This window comes from Camelus bactrianus, chromosome 10, assembly GCF_048773025.1.
Source record: "Camelus bactrianus isolate YW-2024 breed Bactrian camel chromosome 10, ASM4877302v1, whole genome shotgun sequence".
NCBI lineage: Eukaryota > Metazoa > Chordata > Mammalia > Artiodactyla > Camelidae > Camelus > Camelus bactrianus.
In genome coordinates, this window is record NC_133548.1 from 65,828,944 (window position 1) to 65,845,294 (window position 16,351).

The 16,351-nt window shown below is 36.8% G+C and overlaps 1 long non-coding RNA gene across 1 annotated transcript in view; it reads left to right on the forward strand.

Annotated features, from left to right (window-relative positions):
• LOC141578981 (uncharacterized) overlaps positions 1-16,351 on the forward strand; it is a 323,560-nt gene that overhangs the window by 151,485 nt on the left and 155,724 nt on the right. The window contains exon 2 of the long non-coding RNA XR_012509887.1: positions 385-532. This is a non-coding gene — a long non-coding RNA (uncharacterized LOC141578981). The remainder of the gene's footprint in view (positions 1-384; positions 533-16,351) is intronic.

Sequence of the window (16,351 nt, forward strand, 5' to 3'; positions counted from 1 at the left end):
TGAAAGCCTTAAGTTAAAAATAGTCAGAAGGGTAGCCATTTTATTTTCCAAAGATGTGAAAACTTCTAAACAATTTTTGTTTTGAATGCAGAGATCAAAATTGTTTGGTTAAGGAGGTTAGTTTGTCAGGTGAACAAGGTGACTTCTTGCCATCAAAAGGCATCAAGGCTAAAGCTGTTGTACACGAGTTAATTTTGTACAAGCCGTGAAAGAAAGGAGACGCTTTCATTTTACTTCGTGTCACCCAAACAGGGATTTAATTGGCTGCAATGTCGTTCAACTGAGCCAATAAAAAGTATCATTGATTATAATCTCTATAGGACTGTAATGGCAACCATTTTTTACTGTATTGGCAGGCAAAATTGCATTTTCTCTTCGTCTCAGGTCACTTACCACCCAAATGAGCAATTGTTAATGGAACCAGATCATTAGCTCTGGCTGTACTGATCTCCGTGTCACCGCCTCAGTGCACATTTCAGTGGAAAGAGACTATTCCAGGATGGCTTCTTCTTGCACATGAGGAAGAAATTTGGTAAGTTTTGATAAATGGCTCCATTTATAGCATGAAGAATTACCTAACTGAAAATGCTGACCACTGGGTTGGGAAGACTAATGACTAAGAGTAAGAAGGCTGCTTCTTACCTGCCGAAGAAACAGGAGAAAATCTAAGCTAGTCAAGATAAGGCAAATAATAAGAATAATAGTGATAACATAGTAGTAATAATTACATAATAGCAAGTTAATGGTTATTGGGAATGTACACTGTTCTGGGCAATATGTTAAATGATTTACATATATTAGCTTGATTATCCCTCCAACAACACTCTAAGGTAAAGATAAAATATCAAAGATAAAGAAATTGAAGCCTAGAGGTTATAACACACTTAACGAAGATTGTAAATGAAGAGAACAAAGCTCAAGCTCCTGTTTGGTCAAGAGGGCATAGTGCTGTTTACTGGTAATGTCCAATGAGATGTTATCCTCTGTTATTATGTCTGTATGTGTTTTGTTTATTTGCCGGTATTGATTATGAATGCAGTTCTGTTCATTGCCAGTGTCTCCTATTTGAACTGTGATACATTTAAAAATTAACTGAGTTATGGTAGGAACTCAATTTTTTTTAAAAGAATGGCTGAATAAATGAGAGAATGAATGACCTATAGTTTTCAGCAAGAATGTAAACATTCAAAGACATTACCAGGATCTCAAATGAATCAAATAGAGCCAAAGAACATATTACATGTTCTAATTATTTTTCTTTTCTCTCATAACTTCCTGGGTTCTTAAATGTAGTGATAAGTGCACTTTAAATATCCTTCTGTGTGTTCCTGAGGTTATGAGTTAAGTAAATTGGTAAAAATTTAAGTATCTGAAATACACTGAAAGAAGGAATGTTTTAGTGAATTCCTTTGTAAGGTGAAAAATCTTTGATTTATATTTAGCTTTTTTATAGATCAGATTTTTGTTTTTAGTGAACTATAATCAGCTTTATAAAAATACTCATATTCCCTTGGTAATTGAAGGAGCAAAAGGAAAATTTGAGGATCAAAAAGCAGTAAAGCACAAGTCATACAATTAGCAGTTAGTGAGCACGTGTGTATACATACTCCACACACCCCACACTGTTATTGCCTTTTGAAGTTCAAGGTGTGGGAAGTAACTGGCCACAGGGAGACACACACACACACACACACACACACACACACACACACACACAGATGTGGTTGGGTCAATTAATATTTGTACCCAAAGTAGACCAGTTCACTATGAGACCCTTTCGTAAAGGAGTAACCATCGCAAGGAGGTTTATATGTTTTTTAGTGAAGAGGGAAAGAGAGTGAATGGAAGTGATAATGTAGTAAAGTCACTGAGTCTTAGGTAGACTTAGATAATGACCTTTTTTCTTCATGATACACCTGGTCATCAGTGGTGCTCCAGAAAAGATACAGCTGTTCCAATTTAAGAAAATAAAACATAGGCAAGTTGACTCATTAACACACACGTGCACCCCCCCACACACACCACAGAACACAAAACAAAACAATGTACTATATACTTGACAAAAATGAAATACATGTACTTAATTTGAAAAAAAAATATTCAATATAGTGTTCCCTCAAATAGCAAATTCCTATGTTTATTTTAATTAATTAACTTGCCTCAGGCAAATTTCTCCTCTTTTGGCACCATCTCTCCCCCTGCTTTCACCATCTTATGCCCTACCTAACAGTCTAAAGAAGACACTTTTCTTTCCAAGTCCTGGTCCTTGCTTTTGATAATACCCTTTGCTTGTCGCTACAATTCATAGGCAAACAGATACCAAACTGCAGTGAAGGAACAAGCACCAGGGACCTATGGGCCATGAAAGGGGGTGGCTAGGTCCTTCAGACCTGCCATCACACGTGAATAAATGTAGCCTAGGAGGAATGGTAACTGGAGAAAAGTTATACTCATTACAGCCAGGAGCTTGAAAAAATAATTTAGCCAGCCACAAAAGGAAAAATCATGCACAAATAATGTGTTACTACTTCATTAGTAGTAATTCTTTTAGGAGGAGGTAACAGAGTTCAGAGGACACCTGCTAGGAGGTGTTCTTTATTGACCCCCTCACAGCAGTGAACCAGGTGCCCCTGAGAGACATAAACCTGTGTTCCTGTCCTTCAGGAGTGTGTTGGATCTGGTAGTTGCAAAGTTCTGCCTGTTCATTCATTGGTTTAGCAAATGTTTACTGAATATTTAACATGGGTTTAGTAAAATTTGTAAAAGGAGATCTCCGACCTCAAATTGCCTGCAGGATAACAGAAGAACTAAGGCATTTTGAGGTACTTTTACCAAGAAACATGTGACTACCTCTCTTAGTCAGCTTGGGCTACCGTAACAAAATGCCATGGACTGGGCGGCTTACACAGCAGACATTTCTCACAGTTCTGTAGGTTGGGAAGTCCAAGGTCAAGGTGCCAGCAGACGTGATTCTTGGTGAGGTTCTCTTCCTGGCTTGCCGGTGGCCACCTTCTTGCTGTATCCTCCGTGGCAGAGAAGGGAAGCTCTGGGGTGTCCCTTTATCTTTTTATAAAGGTGCTAATCTCCTCATGGGGGGCTCCACTTTCATGACCTCATCAAAACCTAATTACCTCCCAAATGCCACACCTTTTAGTATCATCACATTAGCTATCAGGGCTTCCACAAATGAATTGGACAGGGATACAGACGTTCAGTCCGTAATAACTAACCTTAATATAACCGGATTTTTTTCTATGCTGGGTTGGATGTGAACTTTTTCTTCCTTATGAGTTACCTTAGCCTTTTTAAACAGGCTTGTCTGCATGAAATCATCTTGGAAACTAAGAATCGAACACACATTTGAATTGATTTTCATAGACATCTCAAAATTGAGTTGAATTTACTATCAGCTCTTGAAGAGCAAGAACTCTGTCTTGTTCCATGGTTTGTTTCCATTGTTTATCAGAAAACTTGACAAATGAATGTAATTAATACAATTATATTTATTTGTTCTATTTAACCAATATTTATTGGGTGTCTTCATGGTAGAAACTGTGAAAGGGGTTTCTAAAGGTAAAAACTGGAGAAGGAGTTTCTGCTCCCAAGGAGCTTATAAATTGAATGCAGAGACAGACAGATAAGTTACTAATGTATGCAAGGTAAAATGGGGTAGCTGCTTTGGTAAATTATAGAGAAAGATAAGAAATAAGACAGTAATTAGTCTGGATCAGAAGTATCTCCCAAAGGAAATCTAAGATATGGCTTAAAGAATGAATAGGATTTTCATAGGCAGAGATGTAAAGAAAGTTGAGGAAACTATCTGAAGAAGGATACACTGGTATAAAAATATTTTTTAAAGCCATGTGTGGAGGTGGTAAAGTTTGTAATCGAACATAAAACTTGGAAGGGTAGCTTACAACTAGATATTGGAAAATCTAGGACAACATTCTAAAAAGTTTGGAGATTTTTCTTTAGGTAATGGGAGATACTGAAGGTTTTAGGGAATGAGAGAGTTATGTCTTCAATTTTTGGCAAGATAAGTCAGAAGGCCATCTGACCGATAGATTGGAAAGAGATAGAACATCTGAGCTGAATTTAAAAATCCAGAAAAATATAAGTTAGAGAGGAACAGAATGAAGAGGTGAGGCGCAGTTAAAAAAGCCTTATTGTGGTAGAAATAATACTTGGTAACTAAATGATTTTAAATGGTGAGTTATTAAATATATGGCCTTGCAGTTTTTAGTCTGGGTAACTTGAAAGATGAACATTACTATTAATCAGGCTAGAAAAAAAGAAGTAATAATAATAAAACAGTTAACACTCTTAGAGAGCTTTCTATGAGCTCAGTATTTAAGCCTTACAATAAACCTTGTAGGCATATATGCTCTCATTACCCCCATTGGCTAGTGTCAGAGCTGGGACTCAGACTCCTGTAGTCATGCCTGGGTCCTGGTTGTTAACCACTCTGCTATTCTGTTTCCCTAAAAGAAAGAGGAACAAGTAGCCTGAGGCAGAGAAGCAGTTGAGTTTTTAAGGTGCTACATTTGCAGTATTTTCTAGGCTTCAATGTGGGAATTTTGTTGAAGTTTGAGACTCCTGTTTATGAGAATGATTACAACCGGACCCATCAGTAGTGTCATCTCTGAAAACTGGGGACATAGGTACATAGGTATATAAACAAAGAAGAACTGCAAAGGGTTTTTGTTGTTTTTTTTTTCCCCACTTGGTCTGAAAGTGTAAAGAACCTGTGATGCGATTACCATTTTCTATTGCTCGGTAGCTGATTTACATTTTTATAAATCCAATACTATTTTCTCTTCTGTTTTTCAATTTAGTGAAAAATAGCAGTGGAAATATCAGATTTAGTCTAGGTAGGTAAGAATATTTAATCTGATTAAAGAAAGTCTACTGCCTCAGACATGATCCTATATGAATGTAAAATTCCCATTGAACTCTAGTTAGCCTTTCTCCTATATGGCAGTTCCAAGCTGAACTCTCTCACCCATCATGTCTCTATTCCCTTGGCATGTTGCTCTCCGTGGCTGTGGAAAGATAGGCACTTCAAGAGAAAGCACATTAGTTAAGCATCAATTGCAACTTAATGGGCCACGGAATCTGAATGATATTCTGCAATGACATTATAAATCTATTCTTTAGACTGTTGGGAGAATATGCTGTATCTCACTGAAAATCTCTGCTGTAGACTTAGCTATCAATAATCTTTTCTCAGAAGAGCCAGTTGAATAGGTAGATATATTTTGAGAACAAATAGTTCAGGATGAAAGCGAAAATACAATAATGGAATGGGCTGTATATTGGGGTAAACATAGTCTGTTGTGAAAGAGATATGATGGAGAGAGATGGAGAGAGGGAGGGGGAGAGAAAGAGAATTAATATAAACACATGAATCACAAATGCTCTGTTATTTTCCTGTCTTCTCTACTAGATGCTCACATCATTCCATCTTCAGTCAAGTGAGGAGCAGGTGGCATTTTTATGTGACTGAAAAAGGAGACTAAATCAGCCAAGCAGATAATAGCTAGCTGTAAGCCTAGCCGGTCTTACCTAGTGATGACAAAAGCTGTGCCTGCATAACTGGGCTTAAATACGATGCATGCACCCCATTTTTCTCTCAGTTATACTATATAAGTTACCAGTGTTAGCACGTACACAAGGATCAGGCAGAAGAGATGATTCAAAGAGGGCCTAGGTAAGATGGTAAATTCAGGGCCACAGAGAAGAGGCACCATCATTCCTCTATCACCTGGTATCTATTTAAGGTGGCACTCCTTCCTTTTCTTTTCTTTTCTTTTCTTTTCTTTTCTTTTCTTTTCTTTTCTTTTCTTTCTTTCTTTCTTTCTTTCTTTCTTTCTTTCTTTCTTTCTTTCTTTCTTTCTTTCTTATTGAAGCACAGTTGATTTACAATGTTAGTTTCAGGTGTATAGCAAAGTGATTCAGTTATACATATATAGACATATATGCATTTTCTCTTTAGATTCTTTTACATTACATGTTATTATAAGATATTGAATATAGTTTCCTGTGCTATACAGTAGGTCCTTGTTGTTTATCTGTTTTATATATAGTAATATATGTCTGTTAATCTCAAACTCCTAATTTATTCCTCACCTACCCTTTCCCTTTTGGTAACCGTAGTTTGTTTTCTACGTCCTTGAATCTATGTTTGCTTTATAAATAAGATTTGCATAATTTTTAGATTCCACATATAGTGATAGCTTATGATATTTGTCTTTCCCTGTCTGATTTACTTCACTTAATATGATAATCTCTAATTCTATCCATGTTGCTGCAAATGGGATTATTCCATTCTTTTTTATGGCTGAGTAATATTCCATTGCATGTATACTCCACATCTTTAGCCAGTCATCTGTTGATGGACACTTAGGTTGCTTCCATGTCTTGGCTCTTGTAAATAGTGCCTCTGTGAACATTGGGGTGCATGTGTCGTTTCAAATTACGGTTTTCTCTGAATATATGCCTAGGAGTGGGATTGCTGGATCATATCAGTTGCATTTCTATACACTAACAACAAAAAAAACGGAAAAAGAAATTAGGAAACAATCCCATTTACTATCACATCAAAAAGAATAAAACATCTATGAATAAACCTACTTAAGGAGGCAAAATACCTGTACTGAAAACTATAAGACACTGATGACAGAGATTGAAGATGACACAAACAGATGGAAAGATGTACCGTGTTCTTGGATTGGAAGAATCAACATTGTTAAAATGGCCATACTACCAAAGGCAATATGCAGATTCAATACACTCCCTCTCAAATTACCAATGACATTTTTCACAGAACTAGAACAAAAATTTTTTAAATTTGTAAGGAAACACAAAAGACCTGGAATAGCCAAAACGATCTTGAGAAAGAAAAACAGAGCTGGAGGAATCATGCCTCCTGATGTCAGAACATATTAAAAAGCTACAGTAATCAAAACAGTATGGTACTGGCACAAAAACAGACACATAGATCACTGGAACAGGATAGAAAGTCCAGAAATAAATCCTCATGTACTTATGGTCAATTAATCTATAACAAAGGAGGCAAGAATATATAATGGATAAAAGACAGTCTCTTCCATAAATGGTGCTGGGAAAACTGAACAGCTACCTGTAAAAGATTGAAATTAGAGCATCCTCTACCACCATATACAAAAATAAACTTAAAATGGATTAAAGACCTAAACGTAAGTCCAGATACTATAAAATTCCCAGAGGAAAACATAGGCAGAATACTCTTTGACATAAATTGCAGCAATATATATATTTTTTCCTAACCAGCTTCTAGCGTAAGGGAAATAAAAGCAAAAATAAACAAATGGGACCTAATTAAACTTAAAAGCTTTTACACAGCAAAGGAAACCGTAAACAAAATGAAAGGACAGCCTACAGAATGGGAGAAAATATTTGCAAATGATATGACTGACAAGGGACTAATTTCTAAAATATACAAACAGTTCATACAGCCTAATATAAAAGAATCAATCAAAAATGAGCAGAAGACCTAAATAGATATTTCTGCAAAGACGACATCCAGATAGCCAACAGGCACATGAAAAGATGCTCAATATCTCTAATTATCAGAGAAATGCAAATCCAAACTACAATGAGGTATCACCTCACACCAGTCAGAATGGCCATCATTAAGAAGTTCACAAACAATAAATGCTGGAGAGGGTGTGGAGAAAAGGGAACCCTCCTACACTGTTTGTGGGAATGTAAATTGGTGCAGCCGTTATGGAGGTTCCTTAAAAATCTAAAAATGGAATTCCCTCATTTTTTTATATCTTATTTCTCTTTCCTCCTCTACTTGTATCATTTCTACATATATTCAAGCTCACTCATTCTCTCTTTCTTAAGGTCTGCTCTATTTGCCAGTGCTTTGTAGTGCATTTTGTATCTTGTATATTGTGTTCTTCAGCTCCATCATTTCAGTTTGGCTCATCTTTAGAGTTTCAGTCTTTTTGGGAAAGTATTCTTTTTGTTCATTAATTGTATTTCTGAGTTCATTAAACTGCTTTCTGAACTTTTTTATCTCATCGAGCTTCTTTGTGACAGCTATTTTGAGTTCTTCTGTTAGATCACAATACTCTGAGACTTTCCGTTGGTTTCTGGAGAACTGTCATTTTCTTTTTATGTTACAGTATTACTGTGGGTTTTAATGTTGTTTGATGAACATTATGCTGTTTGTTTCTCTGCCGGTGCATTTGGTATTAAATGACAGATTAAGAGTTAGATTCCTCTCTTTTGTATTCTGATAGGGGACATTATCACTCAGATTTTAAATTTTTCTTACCTAAGCTGCCTCTGGGTATATTCAGCAGAGGCACTTTGCAGCATCCACTGTCTCTGTAAGAGGTGTGACTTCATGCCTTCATTCTTACTTTTTTCTAGTTTCACCAGGGTCATGGCAGCCTTGCTTTTTGCCAGAGCCATTGTTGTCACCAGGATGGTGGGCTCTTTCCTTGTATTTGGAATCCTCTGAGACATAATGTCCACCATGAGGGGAAGGGGACAGTGTAGGGGAGAGCTGGAGTCACACAGGTGCCTCACTTGTCTGTTGTAAATTGCGCAGGCTCTGCACTGTGGCCCTGGCCTGGTGCAGTCGAGTGGCTGGAGTCATGCGTGCCGCCTCCCCTGCTGTTACTGGGTTCTCTGAAGCTGTGTTCTCCACTGCTGCGGTCAGAAGGCCAGGATCACAGTCACCCTCTCTGCTGCTCCCTCAGTTCCCTCTCCTCTGTGTGTCCCCATCCACTCACCTTTAGATGTACAGCTGTGTAGAGTTCTCTGGCCTCCTGTGGTGTTGAACAGAGGCACCTTTGTTGAGATGTGAATGTTTTACTGGTTGAAGATTGAAAGGGAGAGGAAAAGGTAGGTTTTTCACTCGGCCCTGCTTCTGATGTCTTGAAGTTTGTTTTTATGAAACGTCCCCTTTGATTTCTTTGTTTACCCATTGGTTGTTCAGCACCATGTTGTTTAATCTATATGTACTGTTGACTTTTCCAGCTTTCTTTTTTGTGATTAATTTCTCATTTCGTATCATTGTACTCTGAAAAGATGCTTGATATAATTTCAGTCTTTCTAAATTTATTGAGATTTGTTTTTTCACTTAACATATGATCTATTATTTTGACATGTACACTTCTTATACACACACACACACACACACATTTACATACATAAAAATTTGGAGATTAGGAGAACTCTGACTTGAATTTATGCATTTGAGAAATAGCATCATTAGATGGTACTTACAAAACCATGGAACTGGACAAGATCAACAAGGCGATGAGTGTAGAGGGAGAAGGGAAATTGTCCAGGTACCGATACCTGGAACATTCTGACCTTAAAAGGTAAGGGAGATGAGAAAGAATAAGGGCCTGATAAGAAAGAGCTAGTCAAGGAGGAAAGCACATTAGTAGAGTGTCAAATTTAGGGGACTAATAGAAAAGAGGTTTTTTTTTTCCCCTTCTCCAGAGGAAGGAGTGATTAATAGCACCAAATGCTACCAGTGGGTCAAATAAAACAAAAACTGAGATTTAGTAATAGGAATAAGCAACTCAGAGATTACCTGTGACCTTAAACAAGAGAAGTTACAGTAAAGTCGCAGGAGGGAAATGTCTAAATTAAATGGGTTAAAGGTAAAGCAAGAAAAGCCTATAAATATCCAACAGGTCAAAATAATTGATGTTTGGGTATAACTGAAATCTAGGGAATATTTTCAAAGGGATGGACTCGGGGGGTAGCTGTTTGCACATCGCTGTGATGTGCAGGGGTATTTTGGGTCCTGTATGGCCATTTGTGTTCACATAAAAGGATCTTCTGTCATTAATCTGTTGCTGGTTGTCACATCTGAGGTGTCTGTCTCAGTTTGAAGAAAGCTATTATTTGGAGATAAAGGACCAACAAGAAGGAGATAGTATAGGGCAAAAAAATGGAAGGTAAAAAAAAAAAAAAAAAGCTGTAAGCAGGGATGAATTCTCAGCGTTTAGCCGGTGAGAGGTGTGTCTCACAACTTGTAAGGCACAGCTGAAAGAAAGAGTTTTTTTAAAAAAATCAAACTGCTTTACCTTTTGGGAGGTGTGTTCACTTTTGAACTTGGAGAATCCCATGGCTTTACATGTTCATTTTTCTTTATGTATTAATCAGTAGGGAGGAATGAGACATGCTGGCAGATCACGTCTGTCTGACACCTTCTATCAAAACTTTGAACTTGGTAGTTGGCAGCAAAGAAATGTCACAAAGTTCTTGCAGAATAAAGAACTCCTGCATGAAATTTTGGGGGAACTTAATGGCTACTATGTTCAGGGTAAAAAAAATGAGACTCAATTTATAATAGATGGTGATTTATAGAAGGGCAATGAAAGTGCATCTTTTCCATTATTGTATTCTTAAAACTTAGCAAAGGGCCAGGTAAAAAGCACAAAAAGAAAAAGAAATAGTGACACATATGTTATATGTATGTGATGTACAGAATAAAGATAGAGCTCCATCCTGATAGTCATGTAGACTACAATATCAAATGGTGCCCCCTGGAGTTGTTCAAACTGACACATCTATGTTTTCCTTAATAGCTGAGTGAGTCGTATCCCCTCTAGCATCCATTAGGCTCTTACCGTGTGCTAGGCATGTGCCAAGTACTTTACACATAAGATCCTACTTAGTCCTTATAAATAAGACACTGAAGCAAGTAACATTTTGATGTCTGCCAAAAATTGTATAGCTGATAACAGAGGAGTTAATTCAGAGCTGAATGTGTAGCTGATTTAGGCACCTACAGGTTACCCCACGGCAGGAGTCAGAACTACGGCGATCACAATGCTCATGTCGCTGATGCACTCATTTGTTCTTAAAGTATTTATGGTTTAGCTGGGGGATGATTTAACAAAGAGAAACACAAACAAAATATTACAAAGGGCACTAGTGTAGAAACAGGGCATGCAGAACTTTGGAAGTTAGAATAGTTGAATTAGTACTTTCCAAAGAGAAATAACATGAACTTGGTTTTGGATGATACAGCCGAGGGATGAAGAGAACTCCAGGTGGGAGGAACGGCATGTGCAGAGAGAGAAGAAAAAGAGAAAGCCATCATTAGGCTAGAGAACCACACAGGGATTATGTCCCGGGATATTTTCCTTAACAGTTTTATAGCTTTTAGGCTTTTTTTTTTTTTTTTTTTTTTTGGACAGAGGGAACAATTAAAATCTCACCTTTTCTTGTGGGCTTTGAAGCTTTTTGACAGAAGATCTCATCTAGGTCTCCTCTCAATCTTAACTGGTTGATGATACTCAGTTTTCAAAGGTAGCGAGGGTGAAAGAATGAAAGCATAAAAATTGTAGACCACTTTTTTTTTATTATATGAGAATGCTAATTAGGAAAGGCCAACTTTCTGTGAAAATGGCTACAGTGTATCTGCTCCTTCCAGTCTCAGATAAGATGTGGCTGTATTTTTTATAGCACTTCTGAAAGGACGTGAAAGAGAAAATATTACGCATCCTTAATTTCCCTGTGGAGGACTGCCCCACCAGGTGTCTGACGGTTTCTAGGGCACTATTTCTTTGTTCTGTATGAATAATTAAATGTTTCTTAGTGTTGCAATTAGTTAGACTCCTGGACTCTCTTTAAATGCAGTAAGTTAAAATAGACAATATTTAGAAAAGATTCATTTCCCTTTTCCACGCTACAGTTCCATTCTCAGCAGTTCTTTTTTTAGAGTTTTAGAGTCTTCCTTTCAGGGGTATAGTGAAAGGTTTTAATTTGAACCCCTGAGTTGCTTTAGTGTTATAATTTCAACTAATAATAGCTAACACCTCCCTCTGAGTTTCTATAGTAGCTATTACAATGGTACCTACTGTTATTAATATTTAAGAAGGAACCTTTAGAACCACAATAGCTTTTTAGGTTTGAGATAAATTGAACATTTTAGCATTAAAGGAACTCTATTGTCAATAGCACCGTTGCTAATTCATGGTGAAGCCAACTTGCATTGCTTCATTAGGAACAGAATGTGAAAACTGCCATGATGGGAAGAATCTCAGTTTTCAGTAGTTTGTCAAGTTTAGTAATAAAACAAATAATATTCTACTCTGAGTCTTAAAGTCTCAAACATCCAGACATCATCTGAGTATAAGAACAGTCAGCTCAGAAGTATGAGAAGGAGAAAAAAAAAAAAGCTTACTCTATCATTTACATTATCATGAGACATATTGTTCCTCGAGTAACCAGGTCTTAACCAAAGGAAAAGACATCACATACACAGATTTTTTAAAACACAACAAAATTGAAATGTTTTGATTCTTTAATTACAGAAAAAAAAATGTGCTTTAAGTCTAGTTAGGTATATTTCAAAAATTTTAGTATTTATGCCTTAATTTCTTTCTAATATCTCAGTGCTCATATAATTTTTGTTATTTGCTCCATTTTAAGAGTTGATACTAGTATTGGTGGCCAGGAAGGTTTCTTCACATGCATGAAATAGAAGAATTACATTTTAAAAATGCTGGGTGAAAAGTAGATCAAGAATATTTTTAGGAGAGGTGCCTGGAAACAAGAGACTCAGAATAAATTGGGTAGTTATTTTAGTGACCTTGGAGTTTCCGCAATCTTCCTGTCACCACACTTGAATGTCAGAGAAAATTTCTCTTTACTTTGGACTCTGACCATCTGCCCATTTTGTTTTTGCTATATTTGACTCTAGGTTTGACTTCTTTCCAGAGACCTACTGCTGAATTCCTTCCAGCCTATTGAACATCTCTCAGTTACTATGTGCTTAACATGCTTTACACAAAAATTGCCAACTTTCTCTCAGTCTTTCCCTCCTTCTCTTGTCATTAATCTTATAAATCTCCTTTCTCCCAGCTGATCAGTTTTGAACATCTCTCCTTACCCAACTCAATTCATATCACAAATATTCCCTGAGTTGCTACTGAGACAATTGGGCTAGAAAAGTAATCATGAAATAGAGGTATACTTAATAAGAATGATTATTTTTTTCAAAACCCAATGCCTTTTATGATGAAACAAAGAGAATGGTTATGAAAATTACTTGGGACAACAGCTTAAGAATAGATTCGTAACGTTGTAGAGGGCAATGAAGAACATGCAGAGAGAAGCAGCATGTGGATATAAAAAGTTAACTCTAATTTAATTATTCTGGAGAGTAAATAAAAATGCATAACAAAGAATGGGGTGAAATATCTTTAACCATGATGTCAATGACAAGGATGTGTTGTCTGTGCAACTGACATACAAACGTGGAAGAGAAGTAAATGGTGAAGCTTCAAAATGTTTTCTTTTGAGGAAGATTTACTCTAATCAGTTGCATTCTTTGAAGGAATAAGACAAACTCTCTAGGGAGTGTCTCCTCTCTGCATTAAATTGGTGCTTTACACAAGTTGAAGGCATTGATTCTGGGTTCAGAGACAGGTGAATTTGAGCTCCAGCTCTGTTTTTATTACCTCTGTGACTTTAGGCAATATACTATCCCTCTCTCATACACCCTCTCTAAGCCTCCTCATATTCATCAGTAAACTAGCAATTATAAAAAAAACAAAAAAAAACCCTCAACAGATTTGTAAGGTTTACATCAGATAATGAGTTTAATATGTTTAACATGGTGACTAGGTAATTAATAGTACACGTTCAGTGAACATCATCTATGTTTATTAAGTTCAAATTTGTTAAAAGGGGGTAGTGATGATTAATATAATACTTGATAAATATTGTATGTATTGTACATATCAATTTTAAGCAGAAACTCAGGTGTAAAACAAAACAGATGTAACTTTTCTTATTTTTCTGTAATGTACTCAAGGTCTTCATTATGTGGGTGGTAACCAAAAAACCCTCATTAATACAGATTTTTTCTTCTGTTCTTTGGCATGCATATGCCCTCTGGGGATGCTTATGAATGTTGATGTATCCTCGTGGGGGGATGGTGTCTTGGACCTCATTCAGAATCTCCATAGACTGTGCCAAGAACAATCCCCCCCTTTTTTTCCTGGGCTCACAATAAACACTGTATTTCTGTGTAAATATCTTCAAAATTATGCTCCACTTCCAGATATTCATGAGTAACTCTATTATTTTTATTCCATACCAAGAAGCAGAGAATCTGTCTGCATACACCACACAGTCATCTCTGGTAATTTTTCTGTCTTTCTGGGATCCTGCCATGTGGCATGGTTCTCCACTTTTCTCTTAGCTTCTCATAAAATTAGGAGCTTTAGTCATCCCTTGCCACAATGGGATTTTGAGGAGGGGATCTCAGTGGTATGTGGGGCTCAGACTCCTTTGTCAGCCTTAGTCACTTCAGTGACCTCTTCACTCTCTTCCAGCTCTCCCCTGTCTCCCAGAAGGGAAATATTTTCTAGTATTTGGCAGTGGTCCTTGTCTTTTTCCATCCAATTTTCTGTATGCCCTTCTTCTTACCAAAAATCCAGAAACTGACTCTTCTTTTCTTTGTTCTGTTTCCTTGCATCGGTAGGCATGTAATTTCATGGCTAACTGAAGTGAAGCAATGCAAGAAAAAAAAAAAAAAAAACCTGATGCATAAATAATAGAAAATAAACCTTTTGAAGGGTGTGATACCTTTGACAAATGTTTGTTACCTATAAAGTGCAGAGAAACATTTCTAGGTAAATGTTATTATTAGCCATGGTCCATATTTTGGATTTGCTTCCTCATGGCCAGGGCGTAGATTCTGTTAGTTTTTAAGGACCATGTTGGAGTTTATATGCTAAGACTAGTGTCCTGTAAATGAGCGCCCACTGATGACTAGGCGTCAGTCTCTTCATCAGTGGGGCTCTAATGGAGTCGGTGTTTGTGTTTTCACCCCCTAACTGTTAGGGATAATTACAAGATGGTTCAGAGTGGAACCCTGAAAAATAGCTAGAATTGTGCCAAACTGGCCTTCCAAAAAAGGCTAAAGTAATTCACTTTTGGAATGTAAAGGAAGAAGGCTTTGGAAGAGTTGGTTATAGAGTTGCTTTTCCAGAGTCTTTTGAATGAGAGACACTGTGAAGTAGCAAAAGTGCAGACTGAAGTACGTCAGGAGGGACGCAGGTTAAATATGACAGGAGACATTTTGGTGTAAAGATGGGAGACATTGAACAGTCTCCTGTGAAGTGTATTCACCTGGATCCCAGGGACTCTATTCATGAACAAATTAATTCAACGAAATCATCTTGATCAACTGCTCCTGGTCCTGCATAAATTGCTCTCTATCCTCTGTCTGACGTTTCAATATAGGATACTCAGGTACAATCACTCACAGATTGCAAAAGCATAAAATCTTAAGACTCCTTTTCTATAGTTCAAGGGTTACAGCCTCTTGTATTTATTTGTTCTTGTCTAAGAGTCAGCTCTTAGAATGAAGAATGCATGCTTTCTAAATTGTTACTGCCCTTGATAATGGATAGATGTTAGTCTGTGTCAAAATGTGTAGAAATATTTCCTGACTGGCTCATAAAAAACTCTTTTCTTGAAGGTTCATATGGAAACTTTTCATATGGAAAAAGAATTGGAAAATCCTTTTAAAGATTAAAAGTTAGTGAGAAAATATAAATGGATTAGCTTAAAGTCAGGAGGAGTCTCCGAAGTACTATGGGACAATTTAAATCCGACATTATTTTTTTCCCCTCAATCAAAAGATTGATTCGCTAAGATGAAGTGAAATTGAAAAGGAGTGAGTAGCAAAGGGGTACAATTTTAGACTAAACAGGGATTTAGCAATGAAGGTAATTGCAGACACCAAGAGACAAAAGCAATGCTTTAGGAGAGTACAAACTAAGCAGTGGAAACACTTCCTCCTCTTTTTGTTTGTTTCTGTACGGGAGGTTAAAAATTACGGGAGGATGGAATTTTGCTGACAACAAGAAATTGTACACTCCATTAGGTGTTCAACTGATTTTAATGTGATTATCTTTAAATTATTGTTCGATCTCCTCTGACTGTTCTATAAATTGAATAGTTGAAAAAATGGCTAAAGCTTAGATTATGATTAAATGAAACACCATATTTATTCTTCTTTTTGATCTTAAAAAGGCTTGGTAATGCAGAGGAGGCACTGTAGTATATTCAAAAGATTATTGGATTTTGCAGGAAACAGATTTTGATTTAAAAATCCTGTCCTGTCAATTATTGTTGGCATGACTTTGGTTAAATCTTACCCACTTCTGTGTCTCAAACTCTTCACTTTTAAACTTTAGATACGTAACCTATAGGATTATTGTGAATAACAAAATGATAGCATACCTAAAATACTTAATAGATTAGTAGGGACTCAAAGGATATAAATTGAGACAATGTAGAGCCATGCCAA